The 15,270-nt window shown below is 37.7% G+C and overlaps 1 long non-coding RNA gene across 1 annotated transcript; it reads right to left on the bottom strand.

The window, feature by feature from the left end:
• Positions 1–10,915: 10,915 nt before the first annotated feature.
• LOC134373293 (uncharacterized) lies at positions 10,916–15,188 on the bottom strand. Its single transcript, XR_010022957.1, has 3 exons — positions 14,816–15,188; positions 12,265–12,348; positions 10,916–11,025 (listed from the first exon to the last, which is right to left on the bottom strand). It is a non-coding gene; the product is annotated as an uncharacterized LOC134373293 (long non-coding RNA).
• Positions 15,189–15,270: the final 82 nt, after the last annotated feature.

The raw sequence follows: 15,270 nt of genomic DNA, 5'->3' as shown, positions 1-15,270 counted from the left end.
TTTCCTTAGTTATTTTTTGTTACATATTGCTAAGTCAAATTTACTGTATTCAGAGAACATATTCTAAATTACTTCAGTCATTAGAATGCATTGAGACTTGCTTTATGACCCAGCATATGCACAATATTGGAAAATATTTTATTTAGTGTACTTAAAAATAAAAGTATATTCTTAGCTGTTTGTCTTATTTCACTCAGGCTGCTGTAACTAAATACCTCAGACTTGGTAGTTTATAAACAACAGGATTTATTGCTCACAGTTCTGCAGACTGGAAAGATCAGGACAGCAGAACATTTGGTGTCTGATGAGGGATCTGTTCTCTCTTCATAGATGGTGCCTTCCTGCTTTGTCCTCACATGATGGAAGAGGCAAAGAAGCTTCCTCAAGCCTATTTTATAAGGTCACTAATCTCATTCGTGAGGGCTACCCCCTCATGCCTTAATCACTCCCCAAAAGTTCCCCCCTGTTAATGCTATCACATTGGAGATTAGCTTTCAACACATGCACTTTGGGGGAAGGGCACAACCATTCCAACCACAGCATTGTTGTTTTGTTCTATCTTTCTCTCTGGCTCTACACACACATACACATGCACATACATCAAATATGTCAGATTTTGTTAATCCAATTTTTCTCCTCTATGCTTATCTTTTGGAAAGGGTTTTCTTTTTCATCACTGACTAAAAATGTGTTAAAATATTTTACTACAATAGCAATTTGCTTACTTTTACTCACAGCTCTACCAACATGTGTTGTAAATAAATTACAGACTGTATTCTTATGAACTCAGAAAATTAGCACTGTATTATATTTCTAGTGTATTTCTCTTTTATCATTACAATCACAATTATATATTAATTTCTTTGTATCTTGTGCTCCTTGCCTTAATGTCTCATTTATTTAATATCAGAATACAAAAAGCACGTTACTTTTTGTTAGAATTTTTATGGTATAACCTTTTCTATCCTTTAATTTTTAACTTTTCTGAATATTTACATTTAAGATATACCTCCTTTAAACAGACTGTTTTTTTTGTCGTTTATTCATTTTAACCAATATGATTCTCTTTGCTTTTAATCAGAGTATGCAGTCATTTTCTTAAATATATTTTTCATAGAGCAGTTTTACTTTCATACAAAGTTGAGTGGAAAATATAGGGTTCCCATACCCCCCCCTACTCAAGCCCCCCACTGTCATTAGCCTGAACCAAAGTGGACTATTTGTTACAATGGGTGAACCAACATTGACACATTATTATGACCAAAAACCAACATGTATATTAGGGTTTACTCTTTGTGTTGTGTGTTTTATTGATTTTGGCAAATTTCTAATATCATGTATCCAACCATAATAGTATCATACAGAGTCATTTCACTGACCTAAAATCCCCTGATCATGACCTATTTATCCCTCTCTCTTCCCATACCACTGGAAACCATTCATCTTACTGTCTCCATGATTTGGACTTTTACAAATCATCATATAGTTGGAATAATACATTAATTAGACATGTTATACTCACTTATTTCACTCAGAAATATGTATTTAAAGTTCTTTCATGTATTTTTATGTCTTGATAGCTCTTTCCTATTTAGTGCTGAATAATATCCATCATAAGGTCTACCACTGTTTGTTTATTCATTCATCTATTGAAGGGCATCTTTCTTGCTTCTGATTTTGGGTAATTATGAACAAAGCTGCTCTAAACATCTGTGTGTGCAGGTTTTTGTGTGGACATACATCTACAGGTCATTCGGGTAAATACCAAGGAGCATGATTGCTGTAATATGGTAAGAGCATGTTGAGTTTTTTAAGAAATTGCCAAACTACCTTCCAAATGGCTGTACCATTTTTAATTCCCTCAAGCAATGAATGGGAGTGCCTGTCGCTCCATATCCTCACCAGCATTTGGTTTTGTCGGTGTTTTTGGATTTTCACCATTCTCATACTGTAAAGGTGCCCCATTATTATTTTAATTTGAAATTCCTGAATGACATTGTAGTATGTTTTCAATGTGGTTATATTTGATGCTGGTTATTGCAAGAACTAGGTTAAAAAAAGTCAAATTTGTATTTTTTTATGTATTGAATCTGAATGTGTTTTATATTTTGTTTCTTGTTTTCTTTATGCCAAAGTATTTTTATCATTATTCCATATCCCTGTCTAGTATATTAGTTTTATATCATTTTACTTTGTTTTAAGTGGTTATCTTAGAAATTAAAACATGCATCTCTTTCACATTCGAATGTAATATAAACTGGTGCATTTACCATGAGCCAAACAAAGCAACAACCATAGAACTCTTTTACCATATTTAACACTTTCCTTTTTTGTTGTTATTTCTGTTACATATTTTGATTTTAGACATATTTTATCTATTGCTCTTAATTCTTTCCAGTGTTTCCAAGATTTCTCTCTCTCTTTCTCTTTCTATCTCTCCCCTCTTTCTCTCTATAAATATACCAATATTTCACCATCATGTTTGAAGATATTTTCTCTGGTACAGAATTCTAGTTTGACACTTATTTTCATTTAGCGTTCTGAAGATGACATCCCATTGTTATTGTCTTCAGCTTTCTTCATATGTGTTGAAAAGGCAGCTATCAGCCTTCTTGCATGCAAAGTGTGCCCTTCCTTCATTTTGACTGCTTTTTACTGAGGTATATTATAGATTTAGATAATGATAGCTGTGTTCTACACTATTTTTTTTTAACATTCTTCCTTTTATCTCTATGTACTTCAGTCTGATTATTTTCAGCAGCATTATTTCCATTTCACTAACTTTTTAAAAAAAAATCTGGTTCCTGTTTGCTATTAAACCCCACATGTTGAGTTATTTCCTTATTCCCCTATTCTTTTTTGTTATTGTTGTTGCTGTTGTTGTTTAATTCCTGGAATTTACATGTTTTCTTTGCAGTTCTTTTAAGAAATTCTTTGGCTCATGTAGTCACTTGATTCATTAAGTACACTTATTTTAAGATCCTATCTGATAGCTTCAATATCTGCATCTTCTTTCAATCTGTTTTTATTTTGTTTTTGTTTGTTTGTTTTTTTAACTTCAATCATATCTCTTATTTCATGATATGCCTAATGATCTTCAGTTGTTGGATTTTTTTCATAAAGTGCTGAACCAATAATCTGGGTCTCTTAATGGTGTGTGTGTGTGTGTGTGTGTGTGTGTGTGTGTGTGTGTGTGTGTTCATCTAGAAAGAATTTATTATACTTCTGGATACTAGATTTGAAAGGCAAATTACCTAATACATTCAACAACAGAGCTTGTTTAAAGTTGGGTTTTAGTCTTTGAGAGTTCTAGTTTAGTTCAGGTTTAATCTTATTGAAAGCCTTTTATCTTTATCTATTTGTTTCTTCTAAGATGGGCCGCAATTTCATTCCTTCACCAGACTTGTTAGGTTGCTGAGTCTGTTCTCAGTTCCTCAGCTTCTTGGATAGACCTTATTCTCCACCTATCACTACCTAGCTGCTAATTTTTACCTGATGTCCTTCAAAGAGAAAAATAACACAAACTATCAGGCTTATTTATTTAGCTCCCTTTCTACTTTGATTTTGGATTCTCAAATTCTAGCAGGCTTTACATATAATTAGATAGATAGATAGATAATGCCATCAAATACTTTTAAAAAATACATTATCTAGTATTCTAATTAGAGAGAAACTAAGTGATGGTAAACAGAAAATTTTTGCTGAGATAATAGGAAACCGAAGTTCAAAATGTCCCTGTTATTTTATGCTTTGAGATCGCATAAAATACAGCTTATGATAAAATATAAAACTCCACAATAGTAGATAAAGAAATCAAAAAATAGAACTCAAGGAATATTGCGACACATATACACACAATAAATGAAAACAAGTCAGCAGAGTAGATAGAAAATATAAATATGGGACCAACTGTCTGAAGCACCTGACCTGTTGGTCTCTGTGTCTTCAAGGAGGCAGAAGGAGGCAGGAAGTTGCATCTGCGAAGTGACTATGATCGAAGCATTAAAAGAATCATTAGGGAAGAGGGCTGAGAAAAACTTCAACAAATGATTTGGTGATAGCTCGCGTAAACCTGCATATCTGCTGAGGCAAGGAAAACAAAACACAGAGAAACTTACTCTTGGTCACCTGACTGTGACCAGGTCAAATTTTTTAGTGGAATCATTATAAAATCAAGTAGCAATCTGAGGACCTGGGATGGAGAAGAAACTACAGAACATCTGATATATAGAAGTGAGACAGAAATGGGAAGGAAAAATCACACGCCCATTCAAAATATGTTTGCAAGTGGAGATTACAAAAGAAAAGCAAGAGATAATTCAAAAGGGAATTAAGTTATTCAGAAATTCATGTAATCAAGTGATAGAAAAAATGATTTTAATATAAATATGCTTACAATCTCAAAAAGATTAAATAAGATATATGATTCATCAAACAAAGAATAAAACATAAAACAGTCAGATAGTAAGAGTTGAAAGACTTGAACAAAAACCAATTAGAAATCCTGCAAATCAAAATTTAGAATCATTGACATTGAATGCTCAGAAGCTAGAAGAATGAATTTCTGACAAGACATACTATTCACTTCTGTATTCTGATATTAGAAGAATTATAAGGAAAAATAAATGTTCAATAAATATTATCTGCATTAATAAATGAAGTGAATATTAAAGAAAATTAATTAAATTCATAAAATAAAGATAATGGAGAAAGTGCACATGGACGAGCAGAAAATGCACATCGCCTAGGACTTCTCCAGTTTTCCAGCAGATTCTTATTCTAAGAGGAAACTTAGATGAAGATTAGTGGGACAAAGCACATCTTGGGGACATGACTGATACTAACCCTCTCCCTACTCCAGTATGCAAATTTCCAAATTCCCCTTGCCCTCAACTATCATCTCTGCATGGCTTAACTCATGATGTGAAGTCTCATCCCTGATGCATCTGAGCTCCTGAAAACCATAATCTTCTCAGGCTAGGGCAGCTGTATTTGTCTATTTATTATCAACTTCCAGTAAGGGAGAACTGAGAGACAGCTAAGCACATTGCTTGGCTGCCAAATACATACCTCCCCTTCCACAGAAGTCCTACATCCTCATGCTGATTATGGCCAATTACTCATGCCAAAATGGGAATTCTACCTTTTTGCTTAGTGGCACCTGGACTCCAGATTTTCCAGAAGCAGAGGCAGCAGCTGTGCTTGTACCTAAATGGGACATGGAGTGTGTTCCCTGCCTTGAGAGCTCTTTCTTGGAGGAATAAAAACCCTAAACCTAAAGAATTCATAGTTTGGGGATGGGAAGGACAAAGTCTCCCAATAGGTCACTGGGAATTGTGGTAAGTAGATGCACTGTGCTTTCAAGCCTTTGTTACCAGATCCATATACATTTTTTTTTTTTTTTGGTTATGAATATTCATGATACAAAGCTGATCGTCACCCCTTGGGCCCAAGATGTGAAGGCCAGATTCATACTCGCAGCAAACCCATTACCACAAGTTGCATTCGTACCCCGTGTCCCCTACCTAGTTAACTCCAACCTCCTTCCTCCCCCCCTTCTCCCCCGACTCCACTTTGTATCCCTAGGTATGTTCCCTCCTTCTGCAAGTCCAATGCACCACTGTGGTCTTTCTTCCCTTCCTTCTTTCTCTCTTGGCTCCCACATAGGAGTGATTACATGATGTACTTATCCATAACTTTTTCTACTGAGGACACAGTGCCAACCAAGTTTGTGTTTCAGCACATACACTTTATCCCTGAGTGTGAGCTGGGGCTTCGGCTGCATTTACAGCAGGTCATTCCAACGCTATTTGATTTGATACTTCTGCTTGGGACAGTGTGTGATACGACCAGTAGATGCCATGGACTTAGTCCCAAATCTCTTTCACTGTGAAGTGGATCCCTCAGTCTGATGTTACTCTGTGTGGAAGATTAAGCACTCTATATATCCCCAGATAAGAAAGCTTGGCTGTGGTTCTTCAGAAAGGAAGAATTAATACATCTCTGAAATAAGTTTCTATTCCTGTGAAAATGAAATGCTGGCTCTCCCAGGAAAAAAGGAAACCCAATGGACTCAAATTGTCACCAAGTGGCTGGTTGGTGGCCTCAAGGACTTGTGCCATGTTGAGAGCTCAGCTGTGGTCTCTGTTGCTGGCGGTTTGGACATTCAGCCTGGAAGGAGCTAGATGAAACTTGTTGAGTGGGATTCCTTGATGTTTGGCTTGGGTGTTGCCTCCATCACCTGCCACCGTGTCTATTTGGAAGTCTCCGTCATATATTCTCTGCCACGTATCCACTCAGTTCATGTGCACATCATGCTCATTCTGTGGTGGTTGGTAATGAAAGCTGGCCAGCATGAACTGCCTGAGTCATTTTTTCTAGTTGGTTGTTTAATGCCTCTTCCTGGTAGATGTTTTCTTGTGGACATTACCGTGTGATAAAAAAATCTTCAAATTTCAAATTCACGTTCATGAGTTCGTGCATAGGCCTCAACTTTAGATCACGTCTTGCTGTTCACTGTTTTGTTATGTTTTGCTATGTTTTTCCTTATAGGATTCTGACCAGAAAACATGTAACAATCACTTCTCATGAGTCCATATGTATTTTTTCTGTGAACTACTTCTACACAAAGTGAATTACTAGGGGAATACACAAAGCAATATAGGTTTATTAGGTATATTTTCTCTTGCCAATGTTTTTGACATCCAGCCCTGGGTTTCATTAAATGGTTCATTGCCAAACATTCCTATTATTCCAGATCCCAGAAGCCAGCCTGGAGGTTCCCCAGAGGCATGCAATTGCAGATGTTATTGACCTTCCTGCAGAACCTCAAGAACCTGCATTGTGATTCTCCCAATAGGGTGATGACACACACTTCTCATTGCATCTCTCCCCTACCACCACTGAAAGCTAAGACCATGGGGTTTAATAAATTGTCCATACAGTGTGGCAAGTCTGCTTGCATGACAGCCCAGACCTGCTACAGAGCCCTTTCCTGCTCTAGGCCCCACTCAAAGCTGGCAGCCTTTCATGTCACCCATGAAAATGGCTGGAACATTATTCCTAAATATGTGTTGCCTCCAAACCTGAATAAACTTACCGAGCATTAAGCTTCCTTAATTGGAATTTAAGATGCAACAATTTTTTTTTTCACTTTGAAAGGGATGTCTCAGCATTGACCTGACCACTGGCCCCTTAAGAACTTTATCGAAGTGGCTGATCACTGAATTTTCATAGGGGTTATTTCCACCCTCTGGAACATATTTCTTGCCAAATCCTAAAGTTTGCAAGCACCTGCTTGTCTGTCCTGCCATATATATAAAAAGTCATTGATGTAATGGATCACTGTGATGTTTTGGGAAATATCCAGAAAGTACAACTATATCCTGTCAGAGAGCAGACGAGTAAGCTTAGCTTTGAGGCAAAACCAGAGGTAAATATCACCCACTGAATATCATGCAAACTGTTTTTGATCGTCATTCTTAATTAGAAGAGAAATGAATGCACCTGCCACATCAGTGGCCATGTACCATTTACCACAGGCCTCGTTAATCTGCCCTAGCAATAATATCACTTTCATCACAGCAGCTGAAATCAGGGTAACCACTGAAAGTTTCCTGTGGTGATCTACAGTCTGTTCAGGATAAATCCAGTTTCTTCAGACCCAAAGCAATGAATTATTTGAAGAAAAGATAGTCACCACCAACCCTGAATCCTTTATATATATTTTAGGAGTGACTAAGCTCCACCATCTCACCAGGATACAATGTTGTATTTTTTTATATTTTCTGTCTTGTTTGGGGGCAGGGCAGTTTTATAGGTTTCCACTTGCCCTTCTCCAATGCAGTAGCTTTTTTCCCACCCATTCTGCACTTTCTTTAGTATTTCAGTTGTGTCTAAAATGTCTCCACTAAAAGATATAAAAGAAGTTTAAACATAATTCATTATATTAGATTACTTGTGATCCACCAAAAGACAGTGGGATGCAAAATTTCCACTAGTAAATTTGTTGCAGATCCATTTATCCTCACTATATGATGTTTTCTACACTATAGCAGGTTTCAGTTAGTTGTACAGCAGCTTAATCACTGATTATGTCCCAGAAATTACCACTGAAGTGATCTGGGGGGATGGAGTTATTTTTGTTATCTGAATAGGAGAGATGAACAGTATTTCTAAAATCAAAGACCACTTAACGTGGTTTTAATTTGATAAAAACTATTTTGAGAAAACTACTTTTGTAGAAACCCCAATTATTTTCTGAGATAACTTTTTGTTTGTTTTCAGACCGTTATTTTCAGAGTATTATAGAAAACCAGAATTTTAACAGCACATTTTAAGATTGTAATTGTCACCACAATCAATTTTAGAATACCTTGTCACCAACACACACACACACACACACACACACACACAACTGTCTGTTTCTATAGATTTGTGTTTTGTGGACATTTCATAAATAGAATCATATGACATGTAGCCTTTTCTTCTAGGCTTATTTTGCTCAGAAGAATGTTTTCAAAGTTTTTCCGTATCATAGCATGTATTAGTATTTTATTCATTTTTATTGCTAAGTAATTATTCCACTGTGTGATAATATTTGGCATCCCTATGAGCAAATGGAAGCAAAAGAGATGGACTATGAGAGCACTGCTTGTTATATATATAATATAATGTTTACTGGGATATACCACATTTTGTTATCTGTTTATCCGTTGATGGACATTTGGGCTTTTTTCCACTTTTTATTTTATTTTGCTACTATAAATAATGCTGCACTCTGATAGCATTTACTCCACAAGTCAAGGGCCAAATGAAGTGGTGACTCCAACTGCCAATTATGCCAATCATATGATAAACTCAAATACATTAGAAATGACCAGAAGATGGACCTGTGGACCCAGGAAACTCATTATAATACGGACTCTGCCAGGACTCCATGTATTACCCGGCCACGGAATGTACACACTTCAATGGAAATAGCAATGTCTACACAGACTGTAGGTCTATTATTCTCAAAATATCTTACATTCCATTTTCCCCAGTATAAAATCATCTGAGAAAATGATTGTAGGTCATTTTCGGGGTCAACTGGAAGAATCTTCACAGTATATACTTTCTATGATGTTGCAGGTCATTCCTCATGGGAACCCAACCACTACTTCAGTCACCTGATTCCAGGTGTGAATACCAGCTCAGGTATGGGATTCAGGTAATAAATCTTTACTCTTTATTAGGGTAACTTCCCTTAGCCTCTTTGTCTTCCATTCTTCCATATTTATAAATAATATAACTAATGCTACATACTACACATATTAACATTAATATATATGTTACAACATGTATAATAATCAGTGCCCTCATTGTCTGCCTGTGTCTTTTGCCTCTATTTGCTCCTAGGCATGCCGTGTATTATTTTCATCTTTGCAGCTTCCTGCAGACAAACCCCACTTGGCTGCCACTCTGGCTTCCCTGGTTCTAAGCATAATTGTCACACCGGATTTCTAGTGGTTAAATGCTTCAACTTGGCCTCTCTACTTTCATGATCCCAGCTCTGTCACTACCTCTCCTGCCATCAGCTCTGGCCTGCAAAAGAGGCCACCTCTGATAATCTCAGTGACTCTAGTGCCCCTTTAACTAGCACATTCTGGGTGAGCCTTCTGGGCTGTCCTGTGGTAAAGAAAAACAGCATTCAATGGGCTTTCTGTCACTACATAACATATCCACTGGGCATGCCAAGTTTCCTCAGCCATTTAATCCCTTCCTGAACCACCTGCTATGGCAATTAAGAATTTCAACTTCACTCCGCATGGGCCATTGCTTTTCTAGGCTTCAAGGGGCAATTCTAACAGATAGTTTGCACTAAACCCTCAAGTTCTTGCCAGTTTGTTAAGTGAATCTCCCTTCTCCACCTGATATCCTGGCCTCCCATCAAACACAGCAGGGGACCCCAGAGGCTCTCAACTAACTGCACCCTTGCAGCTGAATAGCTGGTTCTCTCTCAAAGGGCCATCCAAGCTGCATACTTCCAAACTGACCCACAACAGTCCACAATTTCCCCAGGGTTGTGAAGCGAGCTCGTGCTTGGTCTTCAGGGAATTTGGCAAAAAATATACAATAGCTAAAGTACAGAAGGATAGATGATGGCATAATCACAGCAAGTAGGTGCAATTGGGGCGTGGGTTGAGGAATTTAATACAAAATGGCCTCAATGCTCAAATGATGGGCAGGTGTAGTTGATGCAGGTTGGGGACATTAAGGGTTGCTGGCACTGATGGCCTGGCAGGAAATAAGTACAGTAGACATCTGTTGGCTGGTGACAAGGACAGAGCCAGTTGTCCCAGTAGTTGTGAGCTCAGGAGCAGGACATCAGCCACAGGTAGAGCTCAGATTCACATTGGAACTGGTGGACAGGTCAGTTCACAGGGCAAAAGGTGGTCTTATCTCAAGAACTGTGAAATGTCTGCAGAAAAGTAGCAAAAGACCAATATAGTCATAAACAGCATAAAAGTTGTAGATGGGTTGGACTAAGAGAGACTCAGCCAGTCCTAGGAACTGCGTGAATGATATTGTCTGTTCCTCTTACTTATGTTACCTAAATTAATTCTTTGGAGAGAATTTTGTTAGCACCAAGGCCAAACATACCTGTAGCATTTCTCAAAGGAGTACAACATTATCTTTATGAGAGATACTCAAGTGAGTTCTTTCTTTCCTCCTTTCTTCTTCCTTTTTTCCCCTCATTCTTTCCTTTCTTCCTTCATTCTTTCTTTTTTTTCCCCTTTATTTCTTCCTTTATGTTTTCTGTAAGTTCCTGGTACATTGGTTTCTTCTCCTATTGAAATATTCTTACTAAAAATAAATGTTTTAGGTAAATATAAAATTCACTGGAAATATTTGGTCTAAGGAACGATCAAAGCATAGTAAAATGCTGCTTTAATTGCTTCATTAAATGTTGTGTATCCACATGATCTGGAAATGCTGCTTCCACTTCTATGCAGCAACGTAACTTCTCCGTAGATCTCCAATCTGTAAGAAATACAAGACCACAGAGTGAGACCAGAAAAAATGCATAAGGAAGTGAAAAAACGACCTACTATCTGCATGCTGTAGAAACTAAACAGGTTCTTAAAGGCAAATTGCTTGATTATACACAATGCAATGAAGAACATGTGGGTATCGCTAGGAGCTGAGTGTGAATTTGGACCCTGCCACCGCCACTGACTCTAGGGAAGTCTTTTAACCTCTGTGAGCCTCCCATTCCACTCGGATGTAAGCTGCATGAGCTAGAGGTTTTTGCCTGCTTTATTCATTGCTACATCCTCTGTGCTGACAACAGCACCTGGTATATAGCAGAGGTTCAATAAACAAAACATCAGTTGTATGAAAAAATGAGTAAGCAAAGTAAGGGACACCTACATTACAGGGTTGTTGGGAGAATTACAAGAGAAGTGTGTAAAGCATCTAGAACATTAGCTCGGACTCAAGCACTCAAAAATTACAAATTATAAGTGACAGCTTATTTTATTTTCAAAACAGATATGAGAGTTCGGATGGCTTCATATCATGCTATGAAAAATAATATATTTTTATGTCTTCAGTCTATAAAGACTCTTACTTACATCACAAACATTTTTAGCCATCTGCTTATCCTCAAGAAAGACTTACCTTCCATGTCAAAGAAAGGTTTCCAAATAAAAGTTAGTTATTAGATGCCTTTTGTTTGTTTGTTTTCTTCTTATTAAAAATGGCACATGACTTCTTTTACCTTTTGGATATTAACTGACTTGCAACAAAGTATTAACAGTTCCATTTCTCCCATACTGTTCATAGCCAAAATAGCTTTAGCTAAATAACCCTAATTTTACAGCAATCGTGCCAGAGACTTAGTGGCAATATGATTTTACAAATAATATACAGGATTTCCTTGCTGAAAAAGCCAATTAGTACTACATCCCTCCCAAGCCAGTAATCACTTAATAAGCATTTCTTCAATGACCAAAATATTATATTTTAAAACATAAAATAATTCTTCTGCAATCTATAATGGTGTTCAGTTTAGTCAATATTCAGTGATAAATTAAATTTTATTAAACTTTCCCTTGAAGTGAAGATATTTGTGTATATAATAATTAAGAGTTTAAAAAAATCATTTCTTTCAGAAAGGTAAGGTTTGAATCTCCTTACTTATCTGCACTTTTCTTTTTTTAAAAACCAAGAAAGAAGAAGAAACATATCAGGTGATAAATTCATAAAAGAAGATAATACCTTATCAGAGACTGTTGCAAAATTAAAATGTGGTTCATACATATGGGGTGCTAATGACGATGCAGTTTGTAACAGTGCCCTTGCCTGTATAAAAAAAGAAAGGAAAAGAAAAACCAGTGGCATATGAGTATATATCAGCACTATAATTTGTGATTTTTTTTGTTGTTGTTGTTAAAAGAATTCCTTACCTAGGAAGGATCTTAATAAACATGACCCTGTGTTAAATATAGATGACATTCCTCATGAAACACTTGTACAATGACGAACTGAAATACAATTAACTATTGATATCTTGCCAAAATTATGTTAATAATAAATGCTTCAAAAGACAGACAATTAAAAATTCAGAGTAGGCTTAAAGTTATTTGAGAAACACTGTTCTCATAAAGTTCATATTTCAATACCACATACAATTTATCATCTTCTCAATGCTAAAGAAAAGTCTTCTTAATCTTGTTTTGGTTGCTATTGATTGATTTAGCAGGCTCTAATGACCTGTTCTCTAATATGATAACAACAAAAAACAACCAAAAAACCCTAATAAATTTCAAAGTCCAAAGCTCTGTGCTGGATGACAGTGAGCAAGTGTTTATTATACTTATAAGCTTTCTGTTCTCTAAAGTACTCAAAACACAAAATTCACATTATTTTTTGTCCCCTATAGGCTCAAAAGATCACCCATTGCAGAGACCACTGAGTGGCATGAGCTGTTCATACACGCATCGTTAAAAACACAAACTCAGCATTACAAGCTGCTGAACAACCCTTCAATTTGTAGCTGAATTCAAAACCTCTATCCATGACACTAAGGACAAATGAGTATAAGTTTTTTTAAATGGAAAATAAAATGATAATTCATATAGGATGACAGATCAGATATTAATTTCTAATAATAAAATTGGGTTAGTATCATAAAACCTTTTATGATACTAACCCATTTCAAATCAATTGTATACTAGAGAATCTACAATAAGTATGAGGGAAGGAAAATCACCAATATGGGAACAGAAAAAATCACAAAAAGCACTTGCTTCATATGAATACAGGCAAAGTCCATGACAGAACAAGTGTCCATTTGAGAATAGTTAAGTTTCTGTTTATAAATTACTAATCCATCTTATTCTTATTTACTTTTGGAGAATTTATGAAATGAAGGCAATATCCAATGATGTTTCTTTTCTTGTCTTTGTTAAAAGTTTATCATTGTATTTAGGAGTCCAGGTTGCAGGTGAATGTCCCGTCATGCTGCTCACCATGCCATGGTAAAGTTACTTAACCTCCCCAAGTCTCATTTCTTCATCTCTGAAGTGGGGATGTAATAATGATTCACCCTTGGTTGCCATTAATATTGTATAAATGTATTTAGCATTTTAAACTTTTTGTTATGTATATAATAATAATACAACTTATTAAGCATCTACCATGTGCTTAATACTATGCTTCTACTATACCAAGTCCCTTACATGCATGATCCAATCCTCACAAAAATACCTTGAGGTCAGTAATATTATTACTGTATTTTAGGTACCATCCATTCATTCCACAAATACTGACTAAGCACCTACCATGTGCCAGGCACTATTGTTGATGCTGAGAATAAAGCAGTTACATGACAGATAGGGTGCCTCCTTTCATGCAGATAACATTTTACATTCTATACATAAATATGAAAATATCTGATAAAGTGATAAGTACTATCACTTTAAAGAAAAGTAGGAGATTTGAGAGTACCCAAGGGCACCTTTAGACTGATGTTTGGATGGCATTTCTAAGGAAGTGGCATTTAAGTTATGACCTGAATGACAAAAAGAAAGTTGTCGTTGCAACATCTGAAGAAAGATCATTCCAAAGGCCCTAAACGAAGACTGAGCACCGTGTGTCTGCCCTGCAGCACAGCAGCTGATGTGTCCGCAAGTCCGAGGGACAGAAGAAGCAGAAAAGACATAGTCTGAGAATGAGACAGACGCCAAATTATCTGGGAGCCTTATACATTTGAAGTTCTGATCTTATTCCATGTGCAAAGAGAAGGTACCAGAGGACTTTAAGCAAAGCAGTAATAAAATAATCAGGTTTTAAAAAAAAAATCCCTTGGGCTGTTCTGAGGACATATTATAGGGAGCACTTACTTGCTGATGTACATGGAAACAAAAAGACCAGCTAGGAGGCTCTTGTAGTAGTTCAGACAAGAGCTGAGAAGGTGGTGGGAGAGGAGATAAGTGGCCAGGCTCGGGATGTGACTTTGAGGTAGGACTGACAGGGCTTGCTGCATATGATGGGGGGGGGGGGGGGGTGTTAGGGGAAGCAGAAGGAAAACAGAGGATTCAAAGATGGCTCCTAGGATTTTGGCTTGAGCAGCTGGATGGGGGATGGGGGACGGTGAATGGTGAAACAGTTCACTAGACAGGGATGACCAGGGAGGCGCAGATCTGTCCTAATAACATCAAATGTTACAGAGGAATATAGCAGAGGAATTTCTGCTATCTTGGGTAATTAGTAGAAAGTGTTGTTTCCTGCCTTGACACTTTTATAGCTTTGTATTCTCAGCTCCTACCTTAGTGCCCGGCACAGAGCAGCCCTTCAGAGGTTGGATGATCGACACAGTAATTTGCGATGAGTTCTCCGAAGCCGTTTCCAGCGCAGCACAACGTCCTCGGCCAGGTCTCCTGCACCGCGCCTTCGCGGTGTAGTCCGAATTATAACAGTTTTCTACAACACGGTCCAGGTCCTCAGAGCCCCCGGGCAGGCCGGCTTGGGGGGACCCCACCAAGGGCGGGCTCCGCCTCGAAACGCAGCTGCAGCAGGCCGAGAGCGCCGCGCTGCCACGGGTCCTTCGGACTGTTCCTCCCGCGGCCAAAGCCAGCCGGCTCCGTGGAGGTTGACCTGGCCCTGGGCTGCAGGCTGCCGGCCCGCCAGCTCACGCGAGGTCCTCCGCGATCCCAGCCTCCCCTGCGCCAAGGACACGTCTGGCGGCTGCGCAGGACCCTTCTACCCCACCGCGGGAGCCTC

Source organism: Cynocephalus volans, chromosome 3, assembly GCF_027409185.1.
Source record: "Cynocephalus volans isolate mCynVol1 chromosome 3, mCynVol1.pri, whole genome shotgun sequence".
NCBI lineage: Eukaryota > Metazoa > Chordata > Mammalia > Dermoptera > Cynocephalidae > Cynocephalus > Cynocephalus volans.
This window is presented reverse-complemented; position numbering and strand designations above follow the sequence as displayed.